At 37.2% G+C, this 11710-nt stretch overlaps 1 protein-coding gene across 1 annotated transcript in view; it reads right to left on the minus strand.

Annotated features, from left to right (window-relative positions):
- The window catches only part of LOC140162147 (protein kinase C beta type-like), a 163424-nt gene extending 157277 nt beyond the window's left edge, over positions 1–6147 (minus strand). The window contains exon 1 of the mRNA XM_072185421.1: positions 6097–6147. The gene's annotated coding sequence lies outside the window, so the exon portion shown is untranslated. The remainder of the gene's footprint in view (positions 1–6096) is intronic.
- Between the last annotated feature and the right edge of the window lie 5563 nt (positions 6148–11710).

Here is an 11710-nt window from a genome sequence, read left to right on the forward strand (position 1 = left end):
ACGCGTTGGAAAGCACCTGGTACTTTCATGATTTGCATTGGGGCGATAACTTTGTGCCTATGCGTTTTGCGTTGAGAACAAGATATGCAAGATCTAACCCAGTTATCTACATCACGATACATCCCTTTCCAGAAGTACCGCTGACGAATTTTGCTGTAAGTTCTTTGAAATCCAAAATGTGCAGCTAACACGTGATCATGGCAGTTGTTCAGAACTGTATCAACAAAAGTGATTGGAATATACAACTGATAAGTATTCCTTTCTGGCATGTGCCTCTTTGCTGGAGTATGCCAAATGTGATATAATAATCCTTCATGGACATAATATTGATCAGCCTGCAACAACAGATTTCTAGCTTTAAGAGCATCATCTGGCAATTTGTCGTGCTCTAGAAAATTCAACATAGAACTAGCAAAAGGATCGGTCAGCAGTGCATCTTTAAACCCTTGTAAATTGATTTCAGCTGGAAGAGTCGGTACATCTTTGTTTTCCACCTTTTGTCATTCCCAACACGTTTACCATATTGATAACGTATATTTTTGACAACATTCACTTCAGGTTTTGTGTCACTTCTAACATCACTATCTACATTGTCATCAGGCAGCTCAGACAAGACGTCCTCTGAAATCTTGTCTAAGTCTGAACCTATCCATACATTGTTTAATTCTTCAGAATTTTGTGAATCAGTCTTACAATGGTTACAATCGACACAAGTGTTTAGAGAGTCATAGTTTAATCTACTAAGTGCATCAGCGTTACCATTATTGCGTCCCCTGACATGTACTACATCAAATGTATATGCTTGAAGTTTAATTGCCCACCTAGCTAAATGACCAATTGTTTGTTTCTTGCTGAAAAGCCATTTCAGTGCACAATGATCTGTGACTACTGTAAATTTTACACCATGTTGTAGATATGGGGCATATTTTTTTTCTCCTTTAACAACTGCCAAGGCCTCTAATTCTGTGGTCGTGTAATTCTTCTCACCTTTGTGCAAAGCTCTACCACCATAAGATATGACTCGTTCTTTTCCATCTTGATTCTGAGCCAAAATGAATCCTAACCCTACCCCACTGGCATCGGTTTGCAAAATGAATTCCGTGCCATCAAATCTAGGATATGCCAAAATTGGTGGTTCTTGCAACTTTTGTTTGAGTGTTTCAAAAGCAGTTTTGCACTTTTCATCCCAAACGAAGTGCACTTCTTTTCGTGTTAAATTGGTGAGGGGTTCTGCAATCTTACAAAAATCTTTGATGTATTTTCTGTAGTACCCTACAAAACCCAAAAATGACCTGACCTCAGAGACCTTGGTAGGTGGGGGATACTCCTTTACAATTTTGACTTTGTCAGGATCTGTCGCAACACCATTTTCACTCACTATATGACCCAAGTATTTCACTTCTTTCTGACCAAATGAACATTTCTTTGGCTGTAGTTTTAGACCAGCTTGACGAAAACGGTCAAACACTTGTTTTAGATGACACAAATGCTCAGAAAATGAATTACTGAAAATGATGACGTCATCCAGATAACATAGAACAAACTGCCAGTTAAGACCTCTCAAAACTTCTTGCATAGCGCGTTGAAATGTCGCAGGAGCGTTATGAAGGCCAAATGGCATTCTTTGGAATTCAAATAGACCATCTTGTGTCACAAAAGCGGTGAGAGGTTTTGAACTCTCTTCTAAGCCTATTTGCCAATAACCTGAAGCAAGGTCTAAAGTTGAGAAGTATTTGGGTTTGGCAGCGCCTAAGCTATCTAGTGCGTCGTTAATGTTTGGCAAAGGAAAATTGTCACGTGGACAAATATCATTCAATTTCTTGAAATTTATCGCAAATCTATAAGAACCTGGAGAACCAGCCTTGGGTACCATACATACAGGAAAACACCATGGACTAGTTGACTCTTTAATAATTCCTTGATCTAACATTTCATTGACTTGTTTCTTGATTTCCGCTTGAATATGAGGAGTATATCTATATGGTCGAGATCTAATTGGTGGATGTCCATTTGTTTTTATTTCATGTTTTACACCAGAATAATCTCCATGCGGACCTCCTTCCACTTTAAATATATCAATGTATTCATTGAACAAATTAGTAATTTCTGACATTTCTGAAGATGACAAATGTTCAGTGTTTACAGATACTTTAGAAAGTACTTCTTGAAGCCTAGGATCCTCATCCTTACTATCAATTGGTGATGAGTGAATTTCATTGACAAATTCTTCCTTCAAGTTAGGAAATGGAACTATTTTCTCAGATTCAATCAGTGTAAAAGTGCCTAATTTAGTCCTAGGATACAAAATGATTGGTTCATCCGTTGTATTCATTACAACTAAATGAGCACATTGATCAATTACACTTGACACCGTATTGGCAACTAAAATTCCCAGGGCAGTAACACGCCTACCACCTTGACAGAGACCAATGGTTTGTACTGGTAGCCTATTGTTTATCTTTGCACAAACTACAGACTGAGTGTGAGGAGGAATTTCTTGTTTCTCTAGCACTCTAATCTGACTACGCTTTTTGAGCTTCAACTTACTATCACCACAATCAATAATGGCACAATGTTTCTTCAAAAACTTCTTGCCTAAAATGATGCAAGAACTAAGATTGCGTGCAATATTCAAAGGCACCGGAAAAAGTACACCATTGACAGATATGACCAAAACAATAAATCCTGTTACCTCTAAATCACTACCATTTGCTACTCGAGCAGATTTAATACGAGGTTTTTGTATCATATGATGAACAGAATGCAGGTTTGAATACAACCAATCATGGTTTATCAAATTAATTGAAGCACCTGTGTCAACCAAACATTCAACTGGATTGCAATTTATGGAAGCCGAAATGGTATTTGAATCAGACAAATTAATTTCAACAAATAAATCGGAATTGTTCATATCACTCTGTCCATAAGGTGGTAAAGGGCTATGTCCTCCCTTTTTGTCACAATTGGCAAATACATGTTCATTCTTACGACTATACTCACTCCCACCTGCATGTTTTTGAACATGCTTGTTTCTCTTACGATCCCTCGCAGATGGGTACATTAGTTTAAAGGTTTACCGTCAATTCCCTGTTTTGCATAACATTTTCTCCACCCATGGCCTATACGTCAACATCTATAACATGTTATGTTTCGTTTGGTAGACCTATTGATGGGCACATGATCTTGATATGAGTTTGCCAAGAAAACCTTTTTACTATCTTTGTCACTTTCTAACTTCCCCAGTCTAGTACTTATATTAGAAACCATGTTTGCTACAGAATCCAATGTTACATTTACTTCACCCACTGAATTACTAGAGTTTTCTACAGTTTTAGTACTAGATGTGTCACTTTCAGCGGTTTGCTGCACTGCGATACCTAATCGTGCCGCGTCTAAGGCATTACGGAATGTCTTAGGTTCTTTGGAAAACACAAATCCACGCAAAGAAGGCAATAGACCTCTGACAAAAATTGACATTTGCTCGGAATCTGTTTTACCAACTTGTCTGCACCAGCGCATAACATCTGACGCGTATACGTCCAAAGTTTCATTGGTGAGTTGTTTACGCGACAGCAATTTTGATTCAATTCCCCAACGCCACGAATCACCCTCAAAATTCTCCTTAAGAAGAGCCTTAATCTTATCAACCGTGTCCTTATCGCTTTCGGGTATTGACTCAAGAAAGACGCTAGCATTGCCTTCAATTTTAATTGTCAGAGCCAATGCTGCTTTTGGTGCAGTATAATCTCGAAGTGCAGCATAATTTGTAAATTTGGTAATAAAAGAATCTAAATCATCTTCAGGATCTCCTGAATATTTGATTTTTAAATCGTACATGTCGTATTTAGTAGCCATGTTTAAATCAAAATCTAATATTTCATCATCAGAACTACTATCAGATGTATTAGAAATTTCTTCAGAGCTATCATTCAACTTTTCTTCTAATTTAATTTCATCATCACCAGAAGCCATGGATGCTTACAAAAATTAAATCCATCACAATATTTGTCATCAAAATAAGTTGATAAATTGACTCGATTTAATTAAAGCAAAATTATTTAGATTATTTTTCAAAGTCAACTTATTAATTTACATCAACAAAGTTTTGCAAATAACCTACATACATACAAGTTTTCCACTATCTATTTACATACCATTAATTCACTGACCAAATAATTCATATTAGCAATCATAGTATACTACAAACATGATGACCATCAATGAACCCGGTTGACTGACAAAGAAAGCATATTCAATTGAATGAGTAACTTGCGCGCGAACTTTAAATACATGCCACGCCACAGTTTATGACGGCTGAATGAACAAATCAAACACAATACAAAGCCAAGCTTATAACTGACTAAAGAAAGCAAGCTTCAATTCAATGAATACAATTGTACACTCCATTGATTACACATTAAAGCAAACCCGTCACATACACAGCTGGTATCGATTGGCAGCCAACGCCCATGTTTAGCGCAAAATTACTCAACTCGCCAAATTTTGAAATGAAATAGGCCTACCTACTACGTGCCTAGACTATAGATAAAACACACAATACATGTTGATGCCACCAAAACAAAACTTACCACCATCATATTAACTTACCAAAATAAAATTTGAAACAAAAATGGTAAGGGTAGCCCGTAGCATCACTCAGAAACTCCGCTGACGTCTTCGGCCGGCGATGAACAAGATGTATTAATATATTGGGTAAAAATTGTCTCTTGTAAGTGTGATCTTTAAAATAACATTGATATAAAAATATCAAAACGCCTTGGCTTTCTCCACCATTTCTAATAAAGAACTTTGGGAATAGGACTCGCTAAATATTTTAACCGGCGAGGTAGGTACCAGGAATAATCACACGGCTTGGTAGATGCGTCTTGGTTCACTCGTCTCGACTAGTCCCTCAGATTGGTATTCGGTTCATCGTCTCTTCATCATAGATTTGGCCTGAGTAGGGGCGCTAAAATAAAGTTCTTCATAGAACCAGAGGTTCAACCAGGGACTTATTTAGGCTTTTAGAATCAGCCAAGCACGAGTATTATCACCCAAACATGAAGACAATCACAACCACAATTTACTGTTAATTAAGTTATATTTATTACTTACTACATCTTCTTCATTCGGTATGAAACTTTATATTAAAACTAACAAGAGAACTAGGAGTAGAACAAACTCCATTATCCAGTAATAATTAGCGAGAATTGTACTCGCTCTAAACTAAGAAGTTGTGTTCAAATCTTGACGCACACGGAGAGTTTATGGAGAGATGTTAACCATCTGAGTGAATGCCACAGACTACCATTCATTCTCAGTTTGCGTCGTACACAAGACATTCGTTCACAAAAGACCATTGTGACGTTTAACGATAGTCTAATCGAAATGATACGAGAGAGTGATCTCACTCGAGGTGAATGACACCATAGTTTTGAATAAATAAATAAATTAAAATAGAAGGCACGGGCTATAAAATAATATATCGCCACAACAGCAGTTATTAGTTAATTCTGCCCTTACAATAAATTTACAATAATAAAGTAAAACTACCATCACTCACAAATTTCCTTCATCAATTTTATATAACATCAAAAAGAAATGATTTATACATGCTTGAAGGCCTACGCAATTGGCCTACTCTTGGTAATTTCCATAATGACACAGGGTTGTACAGTAGGCGAGACAACAAATCGATTCGCAACGAGTCAAAATCAAAGTTCATCCCTATATTACTAAGTTGATTCTCTTGATTCTTGCAAGATGAATCTTTTTTTGATTTACGCAAAGTTCGATGAAATTGCACCACTGATGAGACACATCCCATGTGGACAAACTTCATTTTGACATTTTTACTTAAAACTGGCGCCACATTTGTAATTCATTTTTTCACCAACTACGCTTAGAAAGATGGTCTTTCTGCATATTTAACACCAATGTGAAACAGACTTTCAACTTTGAGAAATCTACCTTTGAACTTGGGTAAACTTGTTTTTGGAACACCCTGCAATTTCTTAAAATTCCACCACTTTTCAATAGTCAGTAAAACAAACATTCAACATTCTACGATTATAAAATAACCTGTAATTACTTTACCTTAGTATCCAGTATTAATCCGGCGTGTATTTGGTGAAATTCTGCGACACTGTAACGAAAAAAAGAAAATCAATTACTCTCCTGTATATTAAATAATTAAAGTCTTATGACCATATCATTATATATAGTTAGTGATCAAACTTTTGTAGATACAAAGTGCAAGTGTCTTACGATTTGATGCATGGGCACGTTAACGACTTCTCGGTCAGATACTAAAAGGGAATCGCTTTTCCGACAAGCGACGGAAGCTCCTTTACAAAAAAGGCTACTTTCCTGACGATTGCTTATTATGATACGGGCATTAGGCAGCGGGTGGTTTAAGTTCAATACAGCCAATAAGATCAATCGTTACTCACATAAAATAAATGTTAATAAATGTTGACATTTATATAGCGCCTTTCACATGTATCAAAGCGCTTTACATTTATTCCGCCGTCGTTAGAATATATGTCAGCTGCCATACAATGCCCAAGGCATGCTCATACCTTTGGGCGGCGCTCAATGGACAATATCCCCAACAGCTCCCCATTTCACCCCTGGGTAGAGAGAGGCAAGTGAGGTAAAGTGCCTTGCCCAAGTGCACAACACGATGGCACCGCAGGGGTTCGAACTCGCAACCCTTCGATTGCGAGGTAGAGCCCGTACCGCTACGCCACCGTGCCCCCACATCGTTATGAAGAACAACCCAAACCATTGGCCTACTCGGATATCACTATATGAAACAAGCGATTGTTAGTATGAATCCAGCTTCAATTTAACTTGTTGAATGTATTTTATGCGAATTGGAAAATGTCATCAAAACAATTGGGTCTGTAACAATGCTTCCATATGTTATAATTGAGATTCGAAAGGTATTTGCAAAACTTGATTGGCAATTTGGCACAAACCGCTAAAACAGGAATTTTGATACGACAGGTTTGTATCGAGAATAATCCACACCACCAGATAACGTGCTGCGAAACACAACCCTAACAGTCTTAAAATGTTAACCTGTAAAAGCCCTATGGCCTAATCAGATATGTGTCCTTATGGTATTTCTCGAAGGTAGGTTCTTCTTTACCTTCATAATACCTGAATTCCCAATACCTCGATCTGCTGGGTTGATTCGAAGATATAAAATAAAACCAGTTTGCTTTGATAAAAAAATAATGCCGATTTATCAATTGCTATACATTGAAACAACTTCACATTTGCAAACTTCATATACATAAGCACTATGGGCTTGCTATATTAATTTGTAGGTCGCGTGCGAGTTCGCTATTATTTCAGTTCCTTACTTCATTACACGCAAAGCCTACTTTCTCTCAAATTGACATCGGGAGGCTTGTTCAGAATTTGATACTTTTGTTTCAAAAGATTGTGAAGTGCAAAGGCTCACATATTTTGTTATGTTCCGTGATTTGGTAACAACCTGAATAATATCACAGTAGGAGATGTTTCCGGAAATAAATCCAATTGGATACTTTCATACAGTGTTTGCATCGGATACGAATCTCTCGTAGTCTTATTGTATTGCCTGAGTACATGACGTACGGGCTCAACTACCTGAAGATTCTGCTCATACTGACGCCTTAAGGCGTAGACATATCATGCATAAGTCTTACGTTTGCCAAGATCTTGCAACTCAAATCACGGGGGAAATCCCTATTTTATAAAGTCACAACTTTGCAACGATTATTCTACCCATTCTACCTTGAATATATGCCATCGGTATGTGACATTCTCGATGCATAGTGCGCTTGAAGCAGTGTGATTTTATTTACTGTTAATGTTATCGCTCCCACTTTAGAACTTGACTTTCTTTGCGCGAAAATATTTTTATTAAACTTCTTTCCATTTCGACCAACTTTAAATATTCATCATTATACTAAAGTTGATTAAACCAATACGATAAGTCATTACTCCTTGTGTTGTAAAGAACATCCCAAATCATCGACCTACTTGATATCGCTGTATGGAGCAAGCGATTGTTAACTATAAATCCAGTTTTGATTTGGATTTTTACCTCGAATATGGCGAATACCATCAAAACAATTGCCCGTGTAAAGAGGTACAAAAATGCTTTGGTGTATAGAGATTTGGAAGATATTCTTGATTGCTTGATAAAATTTGGCACAAAGCACTGAAAAAGTTTTTTTACAATACAAGCAAAATCAATCTTATACAACCCATGTACAAAGATTACGTATATGTGACGTGTCATGTCAAAAGCAGACACTTTTGGGCAGGTTATCAATTTTGATGTTTTGACATATCATTAAAGAGATATTTTGCTCCACAACGCCGTTTTCCTCAATGAAATCGGACATTCCTAAGCGAAGATATTGAGTTCGTAAGTTATGGAATTATAAAATTGCAAATTGAGATATCGGCCTTATAAAAATATTATTGACAATGTTGAGAGTAGGAATTACCTTGGAAAATGTCTCAAAATATAGAAGATGCCAGTTATATTCCGGTCTGAAACTATCCGACAATATTTTTAACATTAATAACAGATATATTAATCACAGATTTGCAACAAACCCAAATTGTGAAAAAATCACCCCAGGCAGATTTTTGGCCATTTCTCCATTTACGATCCTGCCCAAAAGTGTCTGCTTTTGACATGACACGTCACATATTGTCATGATTATTTTGTCATATAGCAAAGGCCTTATGGCCAGTGGCGTAGAACTTTTTCAGCGGGGGCGAAGTGAGGCATGGCAACTTTTTATAAAAATTGCCAAAATGGGCTAAAACAGTATAATCTTAAATACCAGGGCCAGTATCCCATAAGGGGACGAGAACTTCTTATAGGGGGAGGGGCAGATTTCCCCTTGCCCACCCTCCACCTTGACGACCTATGGCCTATTCAGACCTGGGTTTCCTTGTTGCAAAGTTATCCACTTCGTTAATTTCTAAATTCTTCTATTCGCAGTACCTCCACTACCTCGATCTAAGTTCATGGGTTGATTCAAATGTATCGAATTCAAACAGTTTTTTGATTTTGGTCACTATACTCTTTACAGATCTAATGATATACATCGCTTGCGAGTTCGATTCATAGTTCCGTACCTGACGCAAATTATATTTTCCCTTTGGCATTACCAGGCGAAACCTGTAACACGGTGGGACACAAAGTGCGACTTGTCTTTTAACAGTCGTTATTATTGACCTACAATACAGCCAAGCAACCCCCAACGAATAATTTGCCATTACAACGGTTATTATTACCCATTCATGCCCGTTCATTCCCAACCCACCACCCCCAACCCCCTCCCCACCACCACCACCCGGCGCCGCCACTGCGTCCATCCTATAGATATTTTGCATAATCTGGTAGTAAAAAATCTTCCAACGGACTTTTCTGCTTAAAAAGTAGGCTATATCTTTGAAGATGACCCATGGCTCGATACACCGCTACAGGATAAACATTTGACACTAGTCTTAAGCGATATTAAGTGATTAAAATCACCATATGATCACTAGCACCGGATACTATCATATATCATAGGTAGCTGGAGTAATTGTCAAGTGGTTGATGAAATTGCCGCAAACATATTGAGTGTTCTTTGATGATTATTGTTACTTACAAAACTTGTAACGAGTTCAACGTATGCTGCTGCTGCAGCATAAACTGCGCCCATATAGTGCTGAAGAATCAGAAATCAGAAACCCAGATGAGCAATGGTTTTTGGGGTTGTGTTGAGCAGCGGTGGTTTGGGATTAGGATATATAGCTGCGCCATGGCTACAGATCTATGCGCTCTGTAGCCATGGCGCCTATGTTCAAGGGTATTAGGTTTGGTAGACTACGGTGGCCGATCATTTAAAAGGGGTGACCCTATTGGTTTAGGATATGGATTGTCTTGAAACTTACATACAATATCAAATATCGTCCCCTTTATGCATCTATGTGAGAAAACGAGAATATTTTCAGCGTAAATGTGAATAATTAGCCCATCATTCTTGACAATATATCTCATTTTGTTTTAATTCGACCCTGAAATATTTTTTTATAATTTTGTATATCATCATGTACATTAAACATTTTTTCATTTATTTTATGATTTTTGTAAATTAAAAAAACTGAGTTGCTACAGCATAAACTGCGCCCATATAGTGCTGAAGAATCAGAAATCAGAAACCTAGATTACTGGCGTGGAGAGGTCACAACTGCTGAAAGTCTATTTCGGAAATGGTCGTGATCAATAAATAGTCGACAAAGGTGATGAATGGGATTGGTGCCTGGACATAATTGTTAACCCTGCAGAACTGCTATTGTTATGGACTTAGACAAATCTATTATGCTCCAATCTACTAACACAGCAAAAGTAGTAAAAACTAAAGTAAGTCTGCACAAAAAGTAACGCAGCTGTTATAAATACGCCTATAGCTTCAGAACTAATAATTGTTTCCACAATATTTCTGCATAGAAAGAAGGATGATTTATTTACGCACATTTTACCCCATTTATCAAATGTCGTTCAATATTAACAACACTGTAGCGCCTTTGAAGAAAAATCTCGAATTTAAAAGTTGCAGTTTACAGCGACCATGGTTATTACGCAAGCATAGTGGCACGTAACACCCACCATTATCTTAGCGCTGAATTCAAATCAATACAAATAACTACAATTTTTAAATTAGGGTATTTCTCTTTTAAAACACTGCTGTGTTGTTAATATTGAATGAAATTGGACAAATGGGGTATCAACATGCGCGTAAATAAATCACCCTTCTTGCTATGTTGAAATATTGTGAACACAATAATTAGTTCTGACGCTATATGGTATTTACAACAGCTGCGTTACTTTTTGTGCAGTATTTATTTTAGTTTGTTGCAGCAATGTATGTATTGACTTCTAAAGATCCATATCTAGTTACTGTATAATAAACAGATAAAGGGTATTCTAGAATTTTACTGAAATATGCTTCAGAATCGAATTTTATTGGTGAATATACATCTGAATTCTGAATACAGAGTGAATGCGGGTTATACGGGTATGCCAGAGGCTAGAAACATACAAAAACTTGTACTGATTCATGAAACTGACTCAATGTCAATTCCTAGAGCATCGACCTTCTCTTGTCATTTGTCAACCTCATTGGTCTGAGAGGAGTGAAAATATTTCAAGGGTAAAAGAGAAATGTCACCAATCACTTGAAGTATGCATTCATTGAAACGACACGCGCATTTAACGGTATTTTCGTGACGGAATCATGTTTAAGGCGACAGATCTGTAAAGCGTTCTGATGAATATGGTCAGTTGTTCCTTTACACTATATCTATCTTAGTACAAGGGCGCCTGAACAGACCTCTTGGCGACTTTTGTACGGGTGGGTTGTCTTTTTTATCTGACAGCCTGGTTTAATGTCTCCTCATACTGTAGCCTACATCATGATTGTATGAAATGGCTACATGGTGTTTTGAGATCTAGATCTAGCTGGGTTGTTAAAAGACTAGTAGATTAAAGGAGCATTTCGTGATCCTAGTATCCTCTTTTTATGATATTTTTCAGTAGAAATCAAAAAAAAAGCTTAATCCCAAAACTGCCAGTTGATTCTGATTTTGCGTTTCCGAGCTATGCATAATTATGTGGCATGTTCCCATAACATGAGTTGGTGGTTTC

The sequence above is a fragment of the Amphiura filiformis genome, chromosome 10, assembly GCF_039555335.1.
Source record: "Amphiura filiformis chromosome 10, Afil_fr2py, whole genome shotgun sequence".
NCBI classification, from domain to species: Eukaryota; Metazoa; Echinodermata; class Ophiuroidea; order Amphilepidida; family Amphiuridae; genus Amphiura; species Amphiura filiformis.